This window comes from Pseudophryne corroboree, chromosome 2, assembly GCF_028390025.1.
Source record: "Pseudophryne corroboree isolate aPseCor3 chromosome 2, aPseCor3.hap2, whole genome shotgun sequence".
NCBI lineage: Eukaryota > Metazoa > Chordata > Amphibia > Anura > Myobatrachidae > Pseudophryne > Pseudophryne corroboree.
In genome coordinates this window covers 578,816,629-578,836,940 of record NC_086445.1, presented here as the reverse complement: position 1 = coordinate 578,836,940, position 20,312 = coordinate 578,816,629, and the positions used below count along the sequence as shown (strand labels likewise).

The 20,312-nt window shown below is 43.7% G+C and overlaps 1 protein-coding gene and 1 long non-coding RNA gene across 4 annotated transcripts in view; one reads left to right on the top strand and one right to left on the bottom strand.

Annotated features, from left to right (window-relative positions):
• The window catches only part of COL8A2 (collagen type VIII alpha 2 chain), a 379,634-nt gene that overhangs the window by 27,307 nt on the left and 332,015 nt on the right, over positions 1-20,312 (bottom strand). The gene's annotated exons all lie outside the window — the stretch shown is intronic.
• LOC135036804 (uncharacterized) overlaps positions 1-20,312 on the top strand; it is a 255,806-nt gene that overhangs the window by 197,226 nt on the left and 38,268 nt on the right. Inside the window, exon 2 of the long non-coding RNA XR_010231459.1 lies at positions 6,683-6,783. This is a non-coding gene — a long non-coding RNA (uncharacterized LOC135036804). The remainder of the gene's footprint in view (positions 1-6,682; positions 6,784-20,312) is intronic.

Genomic DNA, 20,312 nt, shown 5'->3' with positions numbered 1-20,312 from the left:
CTCACACAGCTACCTCATTGCGCCTCTTTTTTTCTTTGCGTCATGTGCTGTTTGGGGAGGGTTTTTTGGAAGGGACATCCTGCGTGACACTGCAGTGCCACTCCTAGATGTGCCCGGTGTTTGTGTCGGCCACTAGGGTCGCTAATCTTACTCACACAGTCAGCTACCTCATTGCGCCTCTTTTTTTCTTTGCGTCATGTGCTGTTTGGGGAGGGTTTTTTGGAAGGGCCATCCTGCGTGACACTGCAGTGCCACTCCTAGATGGGCCCGGTGTTTGTGTCGGCCACTAGGGTCGCTAATCTTACTCACACAGCTACCTCATTGCGCCTCTTTTTTTCTTTACGTCATGTGCTGTTTGGGGAGGGTTTTTTGGAAGGGACATCCTGCGTGACACTGCAGTGCCACTCCTAGATGGGCCCGGTGTTTGTGTCGGCCACTAGGGTCGCTTATCTTACTCACACAGCGACCTCGGTGCAAATTTTAGGACTAAAAATAATATTGTGAGGTGTGAGGTATTCAGAATAGACTGAAAATGAGTGTAAATTATGGTTTTTGAGGTTAATAATACTTTGGGATCAAAATGACCCCCAAATTCTATGATTTAAGCTGTTTTTTAGTGTTTTTGGAAAAAAACACCCGAATCCAAAACACACCCGAATCCGACAAAAATAATTCGGTGAGGTTTTGCCAAAACGCGTTCGAACCCAAAACACGGCCGCGGAACCGAACCCAAAACCAAAACACAAAACCCGAAAAATTTCAGGCGCTCATCTCTACCTACAACATCGCTCTCTGTGCTCCATAGTGAATATATTGCATTGTGTCTCGTAAATGGTGTAAACATATTCATAGTGGTAAAACATACAGCTTTTTTTTCTACTGCAGCTACAGTATAGTCTAGAACATTTAACAAACTGTACTAAAAAATATCTTAAGGTGTTACTGATAGCTTCATAAAATAAAATTAGGATCTGCATTTTATTTCTTAACAGTTTTGCTATCTACCTTATTTACGGGAGGTGGTTGATAGACAATTAAAAGGTCAACAGTCAAAAGGTGGACACCATAAGGTAGACAGGGTCAAAAGGTTGACAGTCAAAATGTCGACAGATTCAAAAGATCGACATATGTCGTCACATGTTTTTAAAGGTTTTTTTTTTCAAGTTTTTACAACTTTTGCTGCATTTACTATTCATGCCACAAACGATTACCATCAGTAACCTTGTGGTGAGTGAAGAAAGCTACCGAGCTTTCTTCACTCACCACAATTAAAAAAAATGGGTAAAAAATGTTTAAACACACAAAATAACACCCAAATATTTTTTTTGAGTGTCGCCTTTTGTCTGTTGACCTTTTGGCCCTTTCGACTTTTGACCCTGTTGACCTTTTGACTGTTGACCTTTGACCCTCTCGACCCTATGATGTAGATCTAATGACTGTCTATCTTTTTAGTGTCTATCTTCTGTATCGCACCCCTTATTTACTCTATAAATAAATTTGCTGTGTATTGTCTTACAATAAAGTTTTAGGCAAGTATCCAGTTAGCTCCAATCGTATTTCAGCTGATAAAACCGAGCTAATAGCGTCATTATCCAATCATAGCTCATTTTTATTTACCATGAAATACCCCGTTTTTGGCTGATAACACATGGGATGCGAGATAAGTATCCAGACCTATGTGTTACAATAGCAAAAAAAAGCATCTTATTTTGGATTATGCATAATCCCTGACAAGTGCCGCCATCGGGGCTAATAGGACAGCCCCAGGGGAATCCATTAACTGCTAACTGGATATCCCCCTTAGTGTGTGTAAATGTTATAAAATGATAACATAATAGATAGGCATGTTTAATGATGTATAAGTATTTGATATTAATATGCCTGACATGCCAGCTGTTCATATTAGAAAATGATTTTTACAATAAAGGGAACTGACAGGATTTAGTTAGTCTAAGGGGGAGATGTATAACACCTTGTAAAGAGGACAGGTGGAAAAGTTACCTATAGCAATCAATCAGCTCCTAGAATATACTTAAGCAATGATATTTAGAAGCTGATTGTTTGCCAAGGTAATTTCTCTACTTGTCTTCTCTAGAAGGTTTCATACATCTCCCCCACAGAAAGAAAGCTGCTGGGATATAGTAGGAGAGAAATGAAGGGAGCTGAGAGAAATCTACGAGAGCAAACGCATAGACAGCTACCACGGACAGCAACTAAAGGGACAGCTCCTAAGAGAAAACAACTTAGTAACAACTACAGAAATACAACATATACATGGGGGGTGTATTCAACTGGCTAATTGCCGGCTAAGATCCCCACGCCGCCGGGAAAGTCTGCTCAATAAAATAGCCTTTTTCCAGCTCCTATTATTGGGATTCAGGCTTGGAAACCCACTGATGCCGAGTAAACTGCGGAATCAAGGACTTTTTCCCACACATGAACCCTCGATTGTGCCGTTTTTATGTGGACTGCCCAACATCAGGCATTGCATCCCTGCTAATTGAATTGCTCTGGTGCAGCTAATTGAATACCTCCCAAGGTAATGATTGTATCATTAGCTTGAATTGTTGTGATTATCTATAAAATTATTTTTATATGAATATTGTTATTATTTATTGGGTAATTTAACAATACTGCATATCCTTTTAGATTCAAAAATTAAGGTTACCTCTAAATCCTTCCCCCCATAAAAGCCTTCATAATTTAGTGGTCCATCTCACTTCCTCAGGCTGTTGATCCTGTTGGGGCCACACCTATATCTTCCTTGGAGTCAGTGGCATCCTCTCCATAGATAACACCTGCACCCAAACATTACCACCCCCACCTCATTCACCACAACACAAATGTTTCTCTGCATATAATCACATGTTCATAATACGTTTTGGAGAATAAAATAAGATACTTTTTAAAGGTCTTTAAATTCCCTAACCCAGTGGTCTCCAACCTTAATTGGGATATGAGCTACTCGAGAAAAATGAAACCTCCTGAAGAGCTACTAAAAGTTTTGAAAACAAAATCTTTTTAATAAGCAAAAAAATAGAAGGTTACTCATGAAATATTTAATAAAAAACCAACAATTCATTCAATTTATACAGTGATATCGTTGCAATTTATAAACAAACTTTAAGAGCAAATTTTAATTAAATGTCCTGCACTCAAAATTTCACACTCTCGTAGTGTAAGTGGCATGTTCTATGGAAGGTTCTCTCTGCCAGCTCCTTGTGTGCACATTCATTAGAGTCCATTAGAGGCTCTTTATGGAGCTACTTAAATAAATAGCTGGGCGGCAGTCACACGCCCCTGCAATGATGGTAGTCACTCACCTCTGCATTGATGGAAATGCGTTCGACTCCTGTAATGGAGGAATACTACTGTATGTGAATAGGTGCCGAGCTCTCTGTGTTGAGATCGGACTCACAAGATTCGTGGAGAGCGGAAGGCTGCTGGCTGGTGTCCGTCATGCCGTGAGTGGTCAGCGGGGAGACTGCTGGATGGTGTCTGTCACACCGCCTTATGCCATTAGGTAATTGCCGTAAGGCGGGCTACCCAAATTATGACCGTGAGCTACCGGTAGCTCACAAGTTACGGGTTGGCGACCACTGCCCTAACCTACACTGAATACAAAAGTATGCTATACTACCCAAATTATGACCGTGAGCTACCGGTATGCTCACAAGTTACGGGTTGGCGACCACTGCCCTAACCTACAGTGAATACAAAAGTAGCAACACAGTAAGCAAATTACTGTATGCACATGTTGAATTGGGTGACTAAGCCCTGCAGATATGCTTACTCATAACTAATGGATGTGTACAGCTAGGTGTGATCAATTATATCACCCGAGAGGCGCAGACAAAAGTGGGGAAAAATAATAGAAAAAAAAGCCCTGAAATGCAATACTTGTAATTTTCTGGCTCCATAAGTGTGCATAACTAATCACGTTTAAAATTATGTTTAAAGTAAAAGTGGACAGTATTTGTATATCTCTTTCAGTTATAGTAATATTGAGTTAAATCAGTCGAATATGTATGTATGTTTTGTAGATGATCATATTAGTGCTTCTAAAAAATGGCAGACATTTAACTACTGTAAAATGGTCAGGAGAACAGGTACCATCTCCTGGGGTAGATGGCAGGATGCAGTAACTAAGAGATCACACAAGTCCATTGGTTTGGTGCAACTTGCCTCAAGCAGTTTTATTGTGCAGAAAAATAGAAATAAATAAAATAAATAGCTTGCCGTCCAGCGCTAACTATATACAGGATAATCCTAACTCACTAAAAAAAACAACACAAGGAGTTTTTGCCAGGCACAGCTCACTGGATATCAAGAGCAGATTTCTCTCACAGAGACTCCATAGTTTCTACTTGTCTCCAAGCAATGTGAGAGACAAATGATCAGGCCGACAGCCTTTTAACACACCCATACAGCTGAAAACCCTAATTAGTTTTCTGTGAGGCTAAAAGCTTCAAAGAGACGATCTGGGCCTAAATGGATGGAGAACCCGCCCTCTCTTCTCACATCCAACCCCAGGACCCTAATCCTGTTCTTACCAAAAGCTCTCAGCATAACCAACACAACATTCTTGGGGTTTTAAAACACCTAGGCTATAACTGCCTTCCACCATGATTCCAGTGATCTTGTCACACTTTACTTAAGATTAGGAAAGTACAGCCATAATATCACACATAATTATTGACAGACATATGAGCTGCATCAATATCATAATGCAAGGATACTTTATAAAAATCTCAGTCAGATGACATTTAGGTATGATGAACATGAGCCAACACAAATGGAGAGGATAGATAGAGTTAGGTATCATCCACATAGAGACGCTGAAAACCAAAGAAGTTTATTTGCATTCCAAGAGATATGTTGTAGATACACAATAGTAGAGAGCCTAACACTGCACCTTTTGAATCTCCATCTGATAAAGGATACAGGGAGAAGTTGGATCCAGAAAAATTAACAATTAAGGAACGGTTACATAAGCAGGATTACAACTAGGATAGAAATGTGTTCTAAAGACGTAGGGATCGTAATGTTTTCAAAATAGAGTGGTTAACAGTGTAAAATGTACCATAGCTCTCCAGGAGCATTAGATGAGAGTAATGGCCTTTAGATTTAGCAGTGATCAAATCATTGACGATCTTAGTCAGTACAGTTTCTGGAGTGTTAGGTTATATGAGATAAGGAAGTAAGTAAGGTGAGTGTATGCAAGCTTCTCAAGAAACTTGGGAGAGGCAAGGACTTTAAAGATGGGGCATTACTATCCAAGAGTTTATTTCAGCATGCTTGAATAATAAGAGACTTATCAGTGGAAAGAGAATACATATGTTAATTAAGGGTGGGAGAGCTCTTGAGACAACAATTAACTGATTTGTGAAGGAATAGAGTTAAGTGGACAAATTGTGGAGTGGGAGAACAACATATGAAATAATTCCTTTTCATTTGTGGGATTAATAAAGAGATGGTTCCAATAGGAGCTCGAGAGGAAGTGGGAAGGCTGTTGCTCGGGAAAAAGGATACCATTTTATCCCAAATCTTGTCATTAATTGTAAAAGGGTTTTGGGGTGGGATTTAAAGGATTTAGAAAAAGGGGTTTAGAAACCTGAGAATAGATGAAATATTGGAAATGCAGTAAGTTTGTTTTGCAGTATCCAAAGCTTTTCAATAGAGTGGTAGTTCGTATATCTGAGGAAGTCATGAGAGTTACAAAATTTAATCTGTGGCGAAACTCCGTGAACACTTTAACTGCAGACTCCTCTGTCGTCTGGGATAGTAACTAATGAGGGGGGTTACTGGGAGGAGACACTAACTCCGGGCAACATATTTAAAACAATGACATTTTACTCTGCAGGAAAATTTTGGCTGGCACCGTGTTTAGCTAGTATGACAATGTTGAGACTGTGCTCAACACTGAGAGCAAAGACTAGTTGGAGCCAATAGAACAACAGCTGTAGCTAGGGTTTGATTACAATATGGAAAGTTTTGAAAATGTAAAAAAATGGAAGAAGTATTCCTAAATTAAATTGTAATAATTATACATAGTATAAAACATGTCATGGCATAACAGTTTATAATGCTTTCTGCTTTGGTTTCCTCCCTGACAGTTTTACAATATGTCCCAATGTATACCTAAAAATAAATTTTCCCACTAATGGTGTTAACATTTTTTATTAGATATATTAATCTACAATGCTTGACAGCTTTTTACATTTATGTCTAACCCAAATTTTGCTTATTTGAGAAATGGCTCCCTCATGATCCAAGGCCTAAAATTAGACTTCATGCTATATGGATGGGTCCCCAAAGGATGCTAAGATAGCACATTATTCTGAACATCTAAATTGCCCATAGACACAAAGCCCGGATTGTAGCATACTTTATATCTCCATAAAAGGAAAGCAGCCTCTCTCCACTTGAAATTCCCATTTATTTTCCAAATAAACACTGCTACACACATTCACATATGTTATGGATTTGAATTTCATTGGTAAATATAATTTCATTGTGAATGGGCTGCTGTTTTACATTCCCATACAGAATCTACCAAAGACACAGACATGGTCATACTTCACCCTGGAAGCATTTGGACAGGCGGCTCACGATGGGAATGTAACATAATATAAACGCGGTAATTTGAGTAATTCACAATGTTGTTTTTCTCATTTTTCAGATTCCACTCCCCTCCATTATTTGAAGATTAGGAGCATTTACCAGATGCCAGAAAAAGGTGGAATTTCCTTTTCATTTTGAGAGAAGAAAAATAAAGGAAATGTAAGCAATTTGTGCTAAATATTCATATTTTTAAAATCATATTTCATTGATGCTGTAGGCATTTCTGCCAATGATGTGGTTTATCCAGAAAAAAACACATGTATTATAAGTATTTATTGATGATCCTGGGTTGGATTTTGTTCAGAAGTCAAGAAGAATAGTACAAGAGGTGAATAGAGCATACGTGCACATATGAACTCTAGACCTGATTCAGATGAGGACGCTAATGCATTCCCAGCTGCGATTCTGTATGCAGTTTAATGTGCGAAATTATATGCTAATGCTGGTGCCGTCTGTAAATGTATGGAGACGCCCACCAGCGCCTCGCTAATATCAGCAACTGCGTACACACATGAGGCGGTGGTCGCAGATCCTTCCATAAACGACCATGTGAGTGACTGCAGAATGGCTGCGGAAGCTGAGATGCTGGCACCATGTTTTCTGCATACGTGATTGCAGCAGGAGGCAGAGACTTTGTCAGGGGGCCCCCCTGTCGGAGCACACTGATATCACTAGCTCTCCCTCTTGTGCAGCAGCAGGCAACCAGGATGTGAGCAGGACAGTATGCAGTACAGGCAGGCACAGGAGTATCAGGCTTCATGAAATACCAGAGGATAGATAGGAGAGTAAGTAAGCGACCTACGGATTCCAATATCTCCTCCTCCCACCTGGGTGTCTGGGTCCTGTGTAATCTGTTATATAATGAGAGCATTTGGGTCTAGAGAGAGACACACACAAGAGAGTCCTCCTGAGGTCTGTCCCAGTGTATAAGTATTACTTCTGCAATTGCAATTTTGAAAAATAAATTATACATTTTATTTTTCTATGTTTATTTTAAGGTTGTTTCAATTGTCTTTGTTCCACTACAGGAAAACTTTATACAATAATTGTCTCTCAATTAGGTGGAGCTATAAACAACACTCAGACATTATTAAACTATTAGTTTAAATCTAATATACACCATTGGTTTAAATTTAATATACACAATCTATACCTCCCATCATGACCCATTCCAAGAGGGACAAAATGCTTTCTACCTTAATTTATACAATCACCTGTGCTGAAATACCTTTCTTATCAATTAAATAGTTAAACACAGGTGACACCAATCATATATTAAGAGGGAAGTCTAGGTAGAGAGCATTTTGTTCCTCTTGGAATGGGTCATGTTGGGAGGTATGCACAATCTAATATATAACCCTCCCCCCCCCCCCCCCTACCCGTTCCCACAGGCCCCCCTATCTTAAGTCCCCACCAAAACTTAATCCGTCCCATCCCACTGTTTGCTTTTGATCAGAAGTAATCATTATGCTTCCTTTGCATTATGAATTTACTTAGTTATCTATATAGCCACCATCTATTGCACTTTACAGAGACTATTTCAGTCATTCAGATCAGTCCCTGCCCAAAGGGAGCTTGCAAACTATGAGGCTCCTTTATCAAAGATAAAACTCATTCCTGTTATGTGTTCAGTTCCTGACACGTGTTTGAAAAATTACAGTTAGGAGCTGGTTGGCTGGAATACTATTTATCATACACAAGTTTTATCATTCGCAACAAGTTTATCGCTCGTTGATAAATAGGCCACTATATGTACTAAGGCTTGGAAGGAGATAAAGAGGACGGAGTTAAATTAGCAGCCAACCAGCTCCTAACTGCCATGCTACAGGCTGTATCTGAAAAATGCCAGTTACTGTAGGGGTTGGTTGGTTAGTACTATATCTGTCCACTTTATCTCTCTCCAAGGCTTAGTAAATAGACCCCAATGTGAGGTGCAGCTGGTCCTTATGTCTATACCTGTGGTCTGAGTGTCTGCACTTGGCAAAACAGACATTCAGATAATTGTTGGGAATAAGACTGCCAGTTTCACAGCCAGTTACTATGTGAGGCATGAGGGCTTTCAGCACCCAGGGCATGTTGAAAAATGGTGTACCCCATCCCTCACAAGCAGAAAAAAAATGGTTAATGTTGTGAGCACCTTCGGTGTGCACGCTCGCTCCCCTATAATGAAGGCATGGCTGATCAGGGAGGGGGCGTGGTTTCATGGCAAACCTCACTGTTTCTGGCTGCACAAATGAATCTAAGGCGGTGATTGACAACCAGTGGGAGGAGTGGAGGATGCGACTTTCTTACTGTGCGGCCAGAGAGTAATGCAGACTTCTCTTTCCTTCCAAGGGGCAGCACTGGGGGGTGATCTTTCCATTGAGCTGACTGCTGGAGAGGGTCTAGCAGCCCCTGCTTCTCCTCCCCAGCTGCACTTTTCACAAGTCGATGCTGTGGCTTCCATCTCCGGTCCTGCGCTTCCTACTGCCGGCGCTCTGTCAAGTGCCCTCCTCTGACCTGAAGGTGTTCTGGTGCACAGGCCACGTGCCATGCTCGCCCCGCCCTCATAACACCACTGCATCTATTATACAGTAAAGTTACATAAAATGGTGGTGACTGTGCTTTCACACACTTTTCATCACAAGGTCATGCTACCCTGCACACAATTAGGTTTTTACCCCCTTCACTACGTGTGCAATGATACAGTATATATAGCCAATCCTATTCTCTGATATACCAAAGAGAATAGTGAAGGTTTTGGTTCAGTAGTTTTTGAGCTAACTGGAGGCCTGCTTCGGATTTGTACTCAACGCCATGGTTTAAGTAAAAGTCCGATGTTTGTGGGTCTGCGCAGACTTTCTATCACACACATGTAAGCATGTATGGCTGTCACTAATGTCTATCTGATAAACTGATAAATCACAATAGGTCTATCACTGCACGAGTGAAAGGCAAAAACAATGCACTAGGACACATAGATAGATAGATAGATATATAGATAGATATAGCGTGTGAAAGCAGCCCGGCACTCCTCTATGTGTCCAAAATGCCCCGGTGCCCTCGGTTGGAGATCAGACAGCAAGCAAAAAAATCTGCGGCACTCAGGGTCTTGTGAAAGCGTAATTTGTATTAAAACATCAACATAGTGTCCATCGACGTTTCGGGGACTTCAACCCCTTTGTCAAAATATGTGCACATATCTTGACAAAGGGGTTGAAGTCCCCGAAACGTCGATGGACACTATGTTGATGTTTTAATACAAATTACGCTTTCACAAGACCCTGAGTGCCGCGGATTTTTTTGCTTGCTATATATATATATATATATATATATATATATATAATAAGATTTTAAACCTACCGGTAAATCTATTTCTCCTAGTCCGTAGAGGATGACTCTGCAGCACCGACTGAGCAAACGCTAGGTCCTCATCAGCCAGGGTATCAAACTTGTAGAATTTAGCAAAAGTGTTTGACCCCGACCAAGTCGCCGCTCGGCAAAGTTGTAATGCCGAGACGCCTCGGGCAGCCGCCCAAGAAGAGCCCACCTTCCTAGTGGAATGGGCCTTAACCGAATTTGGTACCGGCAATCCAGCCGTAGAGTGAGCCTGCTGAATCATATTACAGATCCCGCGAGCGATAGTCTGCTTCGAAGCAGGTGCGCCAATCTTATTGGCAACATACAGGACAAAACAGAGCCTCTGTTTTCCTAATTCTAGCCGTCCTGGCTACATAAATCTTTAAGGCCCTGACTACATCCAGGGATCTGGAATCCTCCAGGTCACTTGTAGCCACAGGCACCACAATAGGTTGATTCACATGGAATGAAGAAACCACCTTATGCAAAAATTGCGGACGTGTCCTCAATTCAGCTCGATCCACATGAAAAATCAAGTAGGGGCTTTTGTGTGACAAAGCCGCCAATTCTGATACTCGCCTTGCTGATGCCAAGGCCAACAACATGACCACCTTCCAAGTAAGAAATTTCAACTCAACCTTGTTAAGTGGTTCAAACCAGTGTGATTTTAGGAACTGCAACACCACGTTGAGGTCCCACGGTGTCACTGGAGGCACAAAAGGAGGCTGGATGTGTAGCACTCCCTTTACAAACGTCTGGACTTCTGGAAGAGAAGCCAATTCCTTCTGAAAGAAAATCGAGAGGGCCGAAATCTGAACCTTAACAGAACCTAATTTCAGGCCCATATCCACTCCTGTCTGTAGGAAGTGGAGAAAACAACCCAGATGAAAATCTTCCGTAGGTGCATTCTTGGTCTCACACCAAGCCACATACTTTCGCCAGATACGGTGATAATGCTTAACCGTCACCTCCTTCCTAGCCTTTATTAAAGTAGGGATGACCTCTTCCGGAATCCCCTTTTTCGCTAGGATTCGGCGTTCAACCGCCATGCCGTCAAACGTAACCGCGGTAAGTCCTGAAATACACAGGGCCCCTGTTGCAATAGGTCTTCCCTCAGAGGAAGAGGCCAGGGATCTCCTGTGAGCATCTCTTGTAGATCTGAGTACCAGGCCCTTCGAGGCCAGTCTGGGACAACGAGTATCGTCTGTACTCTTCTTTGCCTTATGATCCTCAACACTTTTGTGATGAGAGGAAGAGGAGGAAACACGTAGACCAATTTGAACACCCACTGTGTTATCAGAGCGTCTACTGCCACTGCCTGAGGGTCCCGCGACCTGGCACTATACCTCCGAAGCTTTTTGTTGAGGCGTGACGCCATCATGTCTATTTGAGGAGTTCCCCAAAGACGTGTTATGTCTGTAAAGACTTCTTGATGAAGTCCCCACTCTCCTGGATGGAGATCGTGTCTGCTGAGGAAGTCTGCTTCCCAGTTGTCCACTCCCGGAATGAAGGCAGCCGACAGAGCGCTTACATGATTTTCCGCCCAGCGAAGAATCCTGGTGGCTTCCGCCATCGCGACTCTGCTTCTTGTACCGCCTTGGCGGTTCACATGAACCACTGCTGTGACATTGTCTGATTGAATCAGAACCTGTAGGTTTCGAAGAAGACTCTCCGGTTGTCAAAGGCCGTTGTAAATGGCCCTGAGTTCCAACACATTGATGTGTAGACAGGACTCCTGGTCTGACCAAATTCCCTGAAAAATGTTTTCCCTGTGTGACCGCTCCCCATCCTCGGAGGCTCGCGTCCGTCGTAACCAGGATCCAGTCCTGAATTCCGAACCGGCGACCCTCCAGCAGGTGAGCACTTTGCAACCACCACAGGAGAGACACTCTGGGCCCTGGGGACAGAGTTATTTTCCGATGTAAATGCAGATGGGACCCGGACCACTTGTCCAGAAGGTCCCATTGAAAAGTCCTTGCATGGAATCTTCCGAAGGGAATGGCCTCGTAGGCCGCCACCATTTTTCCCAGAACTCGAGTGCATTGGTGAACTGACACCCTTTTCGGTTTTAGCAGGTCTCTGACCATGTTCTGGATGTCCTGGGCTTTCTCTATTGGGAGGAAGACCTTCATTTGTTCCGTATCCAGTATCATACCTAGGAACGGTAGTCGAGTTGTCGGAATCAACTGTGACTTCGGTAGATTTAGAGTCCAACCATGTTGCTGGAGCACTCTCAGAGAGAGTGCCACACTGCTCAGCAATTTCTCCCTTGATCTCGCTTTTATCAGGAGATAGTCCAAGTATGGGATAATTGTGACTCCATGCTTGCGCAGGACCACCATCATTTCCGCCATTATCTTGGTGCAAATCCTCGGGGCCGTGGAAAGTCCAAACGGCAACGTCTGAAATTGGTAATGACAATCCTGTACAGCGAATCTCAGGTATTCCTGATGGGGGGCATATATGGGGACATGAAGGTACGCATCCTTTATGTCCAGAGACACCATAAACTCCCCCTCCTCCATGTTGACTATTATCACTCTGAGTGATTCCATTTTGAATTTGAATCTTTTTATGTACAGGTTTAGGGATTTCAGATTCAAAATAGGTCTGACCGAACCGTCCGGTTTCGGGACCACAAATAGGGTTGAGTAGTAACCTCTTCCCTGCTGGTGCAGGGGAACCTTGATTATCAGTTGCTTTATACACAGCGTTTGAATTGCAGCTAACACTACATCCCTTTCCGATGTGGAAGCTGGTAGAGCCGATTTGAAAAATCGGCGCGGGGGCACCTCGTCGAATTCCAGTTTGTACCCCTGGGAAACTATTTCCAACACCCAGGGATTCAGGTCTGATCTGACCCAGGCCTGACTGAAAAGTCGAAGACGTGCCCCCACCGGTGCGGACTCCCTCAGGGGAGCCCCAGCATCATGCTGTGGGTTTTGGAGCAGCCGGGGAGGACTTTTGTTCCTGGGCATCTGCCGAAGCAGGTGCTCTTTTGCCTCTGCCCTTACCTCTGACGAGGAAAGAGGATCCCCGACCTCTTTTGGACTTGTGCGACCGAAAGGACTGCATCTGATAGGGTGTTACTTTCTTTTGCTGTTGAGGAATATATGGTAAAAAATTTGATTTACCTGCTGTAGCTGTGGAAACCAGGTCCGTCAGCCCATCCCCAAACAATACATCACCCTTATAGGGTAGTACTTCCATATGTTTTTTGGAATCCGCATCACCCGTCCATTGGTGAATCCATAAGGATCTTCTCGCTGAGATAGACATGGCATTGGCCCTAAAAGCCAGCAATCCAATGTCCCTTTGAGCATCCCTCATAAATAAGACTGCGTCTTTTATATGGGCTAGAGTTAAGAATATAGTATCCTTATCCATATTATCAAATTGATCCGTCAGCTCATCTATCCAAGCTGCAATTGCGCTACACACCCATGCCGACGCAATTGTCGGTCTTAGCACAGCCCCCGTATGAGAATAAATACACTTTAAGGTAGTTTCTTGCCTGCGATCTGCAGGGTCCTTAAGGGCCGCTGTGTCAGGGCCTTGTCCACAGTGGGGGATGATTCCCAAATCTCCCTGTCCTGTTTAGGGAAGGGGTATGCCATATAAATTCTTTTGAGGATCTGCGGTCTTTTTTCCCGAGTCTCCCAAGCTTTTCCAAAGAAATCATTTAATTCATGAAATGTGGGAAAATTAATAACCTGTTTCTTTTCCTTAAACATGTGTACCCTTGTGTCGGGGACCGAGGGTTCATCCTCAATATGTAACACATCCCTTATTGCCACAATCATACACTGAATGGTTTTATTCACCCTCGGGTGCAATTTTACTTCGTCGTAGTCGACACTGGAGTCAGAATCCGTGTCGGTAGTAGTGTCTTGTGTTAAGGAACGCTTTTAAGACCCCAACGGGCCCTGTGAGTCGGTCCAATCCGAGGATTGACCACCTGATGTCCCCCTAATTCAGCCTTATCAAGCCTTTTATGTAAAGATGCCACACTTGCATTCAACATATGCCACATGTCCATCCAATCTGGAGTCGGCACAACCGATGGGGACACACCACTCATTTGCTCCACCTCCTCCTTGGAGAAGCCTTCCGCCTCAGACATGTCGACACACACGTACCGACACCCCACACACACAGGGATTAACCTATAAGGGGACAAAACCCCAACCAGGCCCTTAGGAGAGACAGAGAGAGAGTATGCCAGCACACACCAGCGCTTAAAAACACTGGAATATATATATACCAGATAGCGCTTTTTATATATACAGGTTGAGTATCCCATATCCATATATTCCGAAATACGGAATATTCCGAAATACGGACTTTTTTGAGTGAGAGTGAGATAGTGAAACCTTTGTTTTTTGATGTCTCAATGTACACAAACTTTGTTTAATACACAAAGTTATTAAAAATATTGTATTAAATGACCCTCAGGCTGTGTGTATAAGGTGTATATGAAACATAAATGAATTGTGTGAATGTAGACACACTTTGCTTAATGCACAAAGTTATAAAAAATATTGGCTAAAATGACCTTCAGGCTGTGTGTATAAGGTGTATATGTAACATAAATGCATTCTGTGCTTAGATTTAGGTCCCATCACCATGATATCTCACTATGGTATGCAATTATTCCAAAATACGGAAAAATCCCATATCCAAAGTACCTCTGGTCCCAAGCATTTTGGATAAGGGAGACTCAACCTGTATAGCCTTAATTCCCACTCACTGCGTCTCCAAAGTGCCCCCCTTCTCTTTTTTCCAGCCTGTGAAGGTTCAGCAGGGGAGAGATCAGGGAGCCAGCTTTTCCTCATGCAGTTTCTGTGGAGAAAATGGCGCTGGTTAGTGCTGAGGATCAAGCCCCGCCCACCCGACGGCGGGCTTCGGTCCCAGTAAACTTATATAAAAAATGGCGGGGGATTTGTGGATTTACTGTGCCACAGCCTAATCCTGCTTATATTGCCACAAAATGAGGAATATTGCTGCCCAGGGCGCCCCCCCCCCTGCGCCCTGCACCCTTCAGTGCCTGCTTGTGTGTGTGTACCGGGAGCAATGGCGCGCAGCTTACCGCTGCGCGCTTACCTCATGAAGATCTGATGTCTTCTGCCGCCTGATGTCTTCTTGCCTTCTCATACTCACCTGGCTTCTATCTTCGGCATCTGTGAGGAGGACGGCGGCGCGGCTCCGGGACGAACCCCAGGTGAGACCTGTGTTCCGACTCCCTCTGAAGCTAATGGTGTCCAGTAGCCTTAGAAACAGTGCCCAACTTGACAAGCCAGCTCTGTTTCTCTCTCCTCAGTCCCACAATGCAGGGAGCCTGTTGCCAACAGGACTCCCTGAAAATAAAAAACCTAACAAAATTCTTTAAAACAGAAAACTCTGGAGAGCTCTCTGCATTGTACCCTTTCTCCTCTGGGCACAAGATCTAACTGAGGTCTGGAGGAGGGGCATAGAGGGAGGAGCCAGTGCACACCCATAGTCAAAGTTCTTTTTAGGTGCCCTATCTCCTGCGGAGCCCGTCTATACCCCATGGTCCTTACGGAGTCCCCAGCATCCTCTAGGACGTAAGAGAAATATATATATATATATATATATATACAGTGCATCCGGAAAGGATTAACAGCACTTCACTTTTTCCACATTTTGTTATGTTACAGCCTTAATCCAAAACATAATTAATTCATTTTATCCCTCAAAATTCTACACACACTACCCCATAATGACAATGTGAAAAAAGTTTTTGGGAGATTTTGTGCAAATTTTTTAAAAAATAAAAAACTAAGAAATCACGTGTACATAAGTATTCACAGCCTTTGCTTAATACTTTGTTGATGCTCCTTTGGCAGCAATTACAGCCTCAAGTCTTTTTGAATATGATGCCACAAGCTTGGCATATCTATCTTTGGGCAGTTTCGCCCATACCTCTTTGCAGCACCTCTCAAACTACATCAGATTGGATGGGAAGCGTCGGTGCAAAGCCACCATAGCACTCACCATAGCAAGCTCACTTATCCTCATTATCCTCACAACATCAATAAATAAATGATGGTGGTTTAGTTAGTGAATTGCCCAATGCACGGAAGCCTGCAAACCGCTCGCCAAGGTACCCCACCTTTTTGCAGGTCCTACACTATCATAGAGTCTTAAAACTTAAAACTTGGCAACTGTATCACACAAAATATAACTGCAAATATGCCCACTGGGTTTATGTGCACCTGCCACGTACCTTATGGCTTTTAAAGGTACACTAGTCACCTGACACTGGCTGATAAATTACTAAGGAGCAGCTGACACAGGTTTAGGACAATTGAGTTTACATAGGGGTGCATGAAAAGGCCTGTGGCCACAGTTAATAGGAGTTAACCAAAGATTAACCCTGCAATATGCAAACAAATACAGAAAACCACAGCACTCGCGACCCCAGAAGCGGGGTGCAATGTCTGCACTCACCACTCATAGGGTGGGGTGCATGTACCCCATGGCCACCTACTTAACTATATACAAACAGAAAATTCAACACTCACCATAGCAAACTCACTTATCCTCACAACATCAATAAATAAATGATGGGGGTTTAGTTAGTGAATTGGCCAATGCACGGAAGCCTGCAAACCGCTCGCCAAGGTACCCCACCTTCATGCAGGTCCTACACTATCACAGAGTCTTAAAAATTAAAACCTTGCAACTGTATCACACATAATATAACTGCAAATATGCCCACTAGGTTTAATGTGTACCTGCCACATATCTTATGGCTGATAAATTACTAAGGAGCAGCTGACACAGGTTTAGGTTTAGTTTCACTAACTAAACCCCCATCATTTATTTATTGATGTTGTGAGGATAAGTGTGCTTGCTATGGTGAGTGCTGAACTTTCGGTTTGTATGTATCTGGGCAGGTGGCCATGGGCTGCATGCACCCCACCCTATGAGTGGTGAGTGCAGACATTGCACCCCGCTTCTGGGGTGGCGAGTGCTGTGGTTTTATATTTGTTTGTGTATATATATATATATATATATATATGTTTCTTAATATAATGAAGTTAGGTATAAGGAAAGAGAATGACGTGGAGGGCCATCATCGACAGATTTGTCCATGCCTCAGGAGGAAGGTAAGTGCACTGTTATTTTTATTTGTTCTACTTTGTTCTGAATAGTAGCAAGATGCAGAGGTCACGTACAAGCTGACTGAGCGGGTGACAGTTATAGCCGTTTCTATGATAGGTGCAGTGTGGGTGGTGCACATGGGCCCCTGGGTCCAGGGAGGCACACACTGCACCCATAGAATATACTTACCACTCCAGAGTCCAGCGATGGAGGCCCTGCTGTGGGGGCACAGATCATTCGGAAAATGGCCGCCATGGCCATTTCCGAGTGATTTGCGCAGGTAAACTGGAGGTGTCCTCGGGAACAAGGTGCGGACGCCATGTTCCCGGAGACCTGCGCATCACAGTAGACTCTGGCATTATGCCAGAGTCTACTGCTGCCAGGGGGCCCACGACGGAGGCTGAACGTGGATCCCCTCCTCTCTTAAGATGCCCCTGGTGACAGTGTCAGCTTTGTTCTACAGTTGCCAACTGTCCCTAATTACCAGGCGCTGACATAGGCTTTTAAGATTTAACTCTAGAAATTGTCCCTATTTGCTCAGCAACACATTCCTTGTCTTCTCTCTATAATGAATTCTGAACATTTCTGCCATGTAATAACTTTGTTATATAATTCAGGTTGTAAAGAAATTATTCTCTTTCTCTCTTAGAGTTGGAATTAAGCAGTGGAGCAAGAGAAGATTTCAACTTAGGTCAACAAACTGATCAGCAAGAAAAAAAAAACTTAACTTCTTTGCTGTACAAAGGGCAGGGGATGTTAGAGGTGTAACAGGACAGGGATGTGAACCATGATTGCTGATTACCTTTCCGGGTTTGCCTTTTTGATAAATACAAGAAGGAGTCAGATTCAGCACCTCCACCTACTTCCATAAATATTCACCAAGCCCCTGACATAACATACTCCATCATCCTATCCCTACTGCATGGTAACATGCATATCACAATATTAGCAGAAACTGCAACACAACTGTAATAAATCGCTCATTTATTATACATGCTGATGTGTTCTAAGCGGATGTACATGTGTCACATGTTACTGCATAGTCTGTAACTAACTGTACTAGCAATGTTCTTTCTCTAGAAAGATAGAGATTTTAAATACTGTTCCATAGATTTAAAAAAACAAAAACAATTGAGATTGAAGAATTAATTACAGCTGCCATCTGTATCTGTCAATAACCCCACAAATCCTTATTTGATGGTTTATAGATTCTATGTTATATGGGGATGAGATGTCACTCATGAAGGGGTTGTCCATAATGAGTAAAATTAAATTTTTATCTTTTTTTGTTTCTAAAAACATTGTCACTGTATTAGTAGTGCTATGCAGCAGCAGGATCTCATAACCGCCATACAGCCTGTAAAAACGAGTTTTATGGTAAGAACTTACCCTTGTTAAAACTCTTTCTGCGAGGTACAATGGGCTCTACAAGTCTGGACAATGGGGGTGTAGAGTAGGATCTTGATCCGAGGCACCAACAGGCTCAAAGCTTTGACTGTTCCCAGAATGCACAGCGCCGCCTCCTCTATAACCCCACCTCCCAGCACAGGAGCTCAGTTTAGTTAACCAGCCCAATGCAGTAGCAGGAAAAGAGATGACAACGGTTAGTAGCCACATACACCACACTCTCACGACAAGAGAAGTGTCAGCGGCTAATGCCATATCAACCCAAAGAAGCTAAGTGCGTCAGGGTGGGCGCCTTGTGGAGCCCAGTGTACCTCGCAGAAAGAGTTTTAACAAGGGTAAGTTCTTGCCATAAAACTCATTTTCTGCTGCGGGGTACACTGGCCTCCACAAGTCTGGACAATGGGGATGTCCTAAAGCAGTTCCTTATGGGAGGGGACGCACTGTAGCAGTCACAAGAACCCGGCGTCCCAAGGAAGCATCCTGGGAAGCGGCAGTATCAAAGGCATAGAACCTTATGAACGTGTTCCCGGAGGACCACGTAGCCGCCTTGCACAATTGGTCAAGGGTCGCACCACGTTGGGCCGCCCAAGAAGGTCCAACAGACCGAGTAGAATGGGCCGTAATGTGAACAGGAGCTGACAGACCAGCCTTCACATAAGCATGCGCAATCACCATTCTAATCCACCTGGCCAGGGTCTGCTTGTGAGCAGGCCAGCCACGTTTGTGAAATCCAAACAAAACAAAGAGGGAATCAGACTTTCGAATAGAAGCAGTTCTCTTCACATAGATACGGAGAGCCCGTACCACATCCAAAGACCGCTCTTTGGAAAACAAATCAGGAGAAACAAAAGCTGGAACCACAATCTACTGATTAAGGTGGAACGAAGAAACCACCTTAGGTAAATATCCGGGACGAGTCCTAAGAACCGCCCGGTCACGGTGAAAAATCAGATATGGGGAACTACAAGACAAGGCACCCAAATCTGACACTCTTCTAGCAGAGGCAATAGCCAGCAAGCACACCACCTTAAGGGAAAGCCACTTAAGGTCAGCTTGAACCAAGAGGTTCAAATGGAGGCTCCTGCAACGCCTCCAAAACCACGACAAGTCCCAAGGAGCCACAGGCGGGACATAGGGAGGTTGGATACGCAACACACCCTGAGTGAAAGTATGAACATCAGGTAAAGTCGCAATTTTTCTCTGAAACCACACCGACAAGGCAGAAATATGAACCTTGAGGGAGGCCAGACGCAGGCCTAAATCTAGGCCCTGCTGTAGAAAAGCCAAAAGTTTGGCTGTACTAAACTTGGAAGCGTCACAATGGTTAGATGCGCACCAAACAAAGTAGGAATGCCAGACCCGATGGTAAATCACAGCAGAGGCCGGTTTCCAGGCCCGCAACATAGTTTTAATGACCTCTTCAGAAAAACCCTTAGCTCTTAAGACGGAAGCTTCAAGAGCCACGCCGTCAAAGACAGCCGGGCTAGGTCCTGGTAGACACAGGGGCCCTGAACGAGGAGGTCTGGGCGTTGTGGAAGTAGAAGTGGACGCTCTGACGATAGGCCTTGCAGGTCTGAGAACCAGTGCCGTCTGGGCTACGCCGGAGCTATGAGAAGCAGATTTCCTTTTTCTTGCTTGAACTTCCGAATTACCCTGGGCAGGAGTGACACAGGAGGGAACACGTACGGCAGCCGAAACCTCCACGGCACTGCCAGCACATCCGCAAATGCTGCTTGAGGATCCCTTGTCCTTGCTCAGAAGACCGGAACCTTGTGATTGTGTCGAGACGCCATCAGATCCACATCTGGAAGACC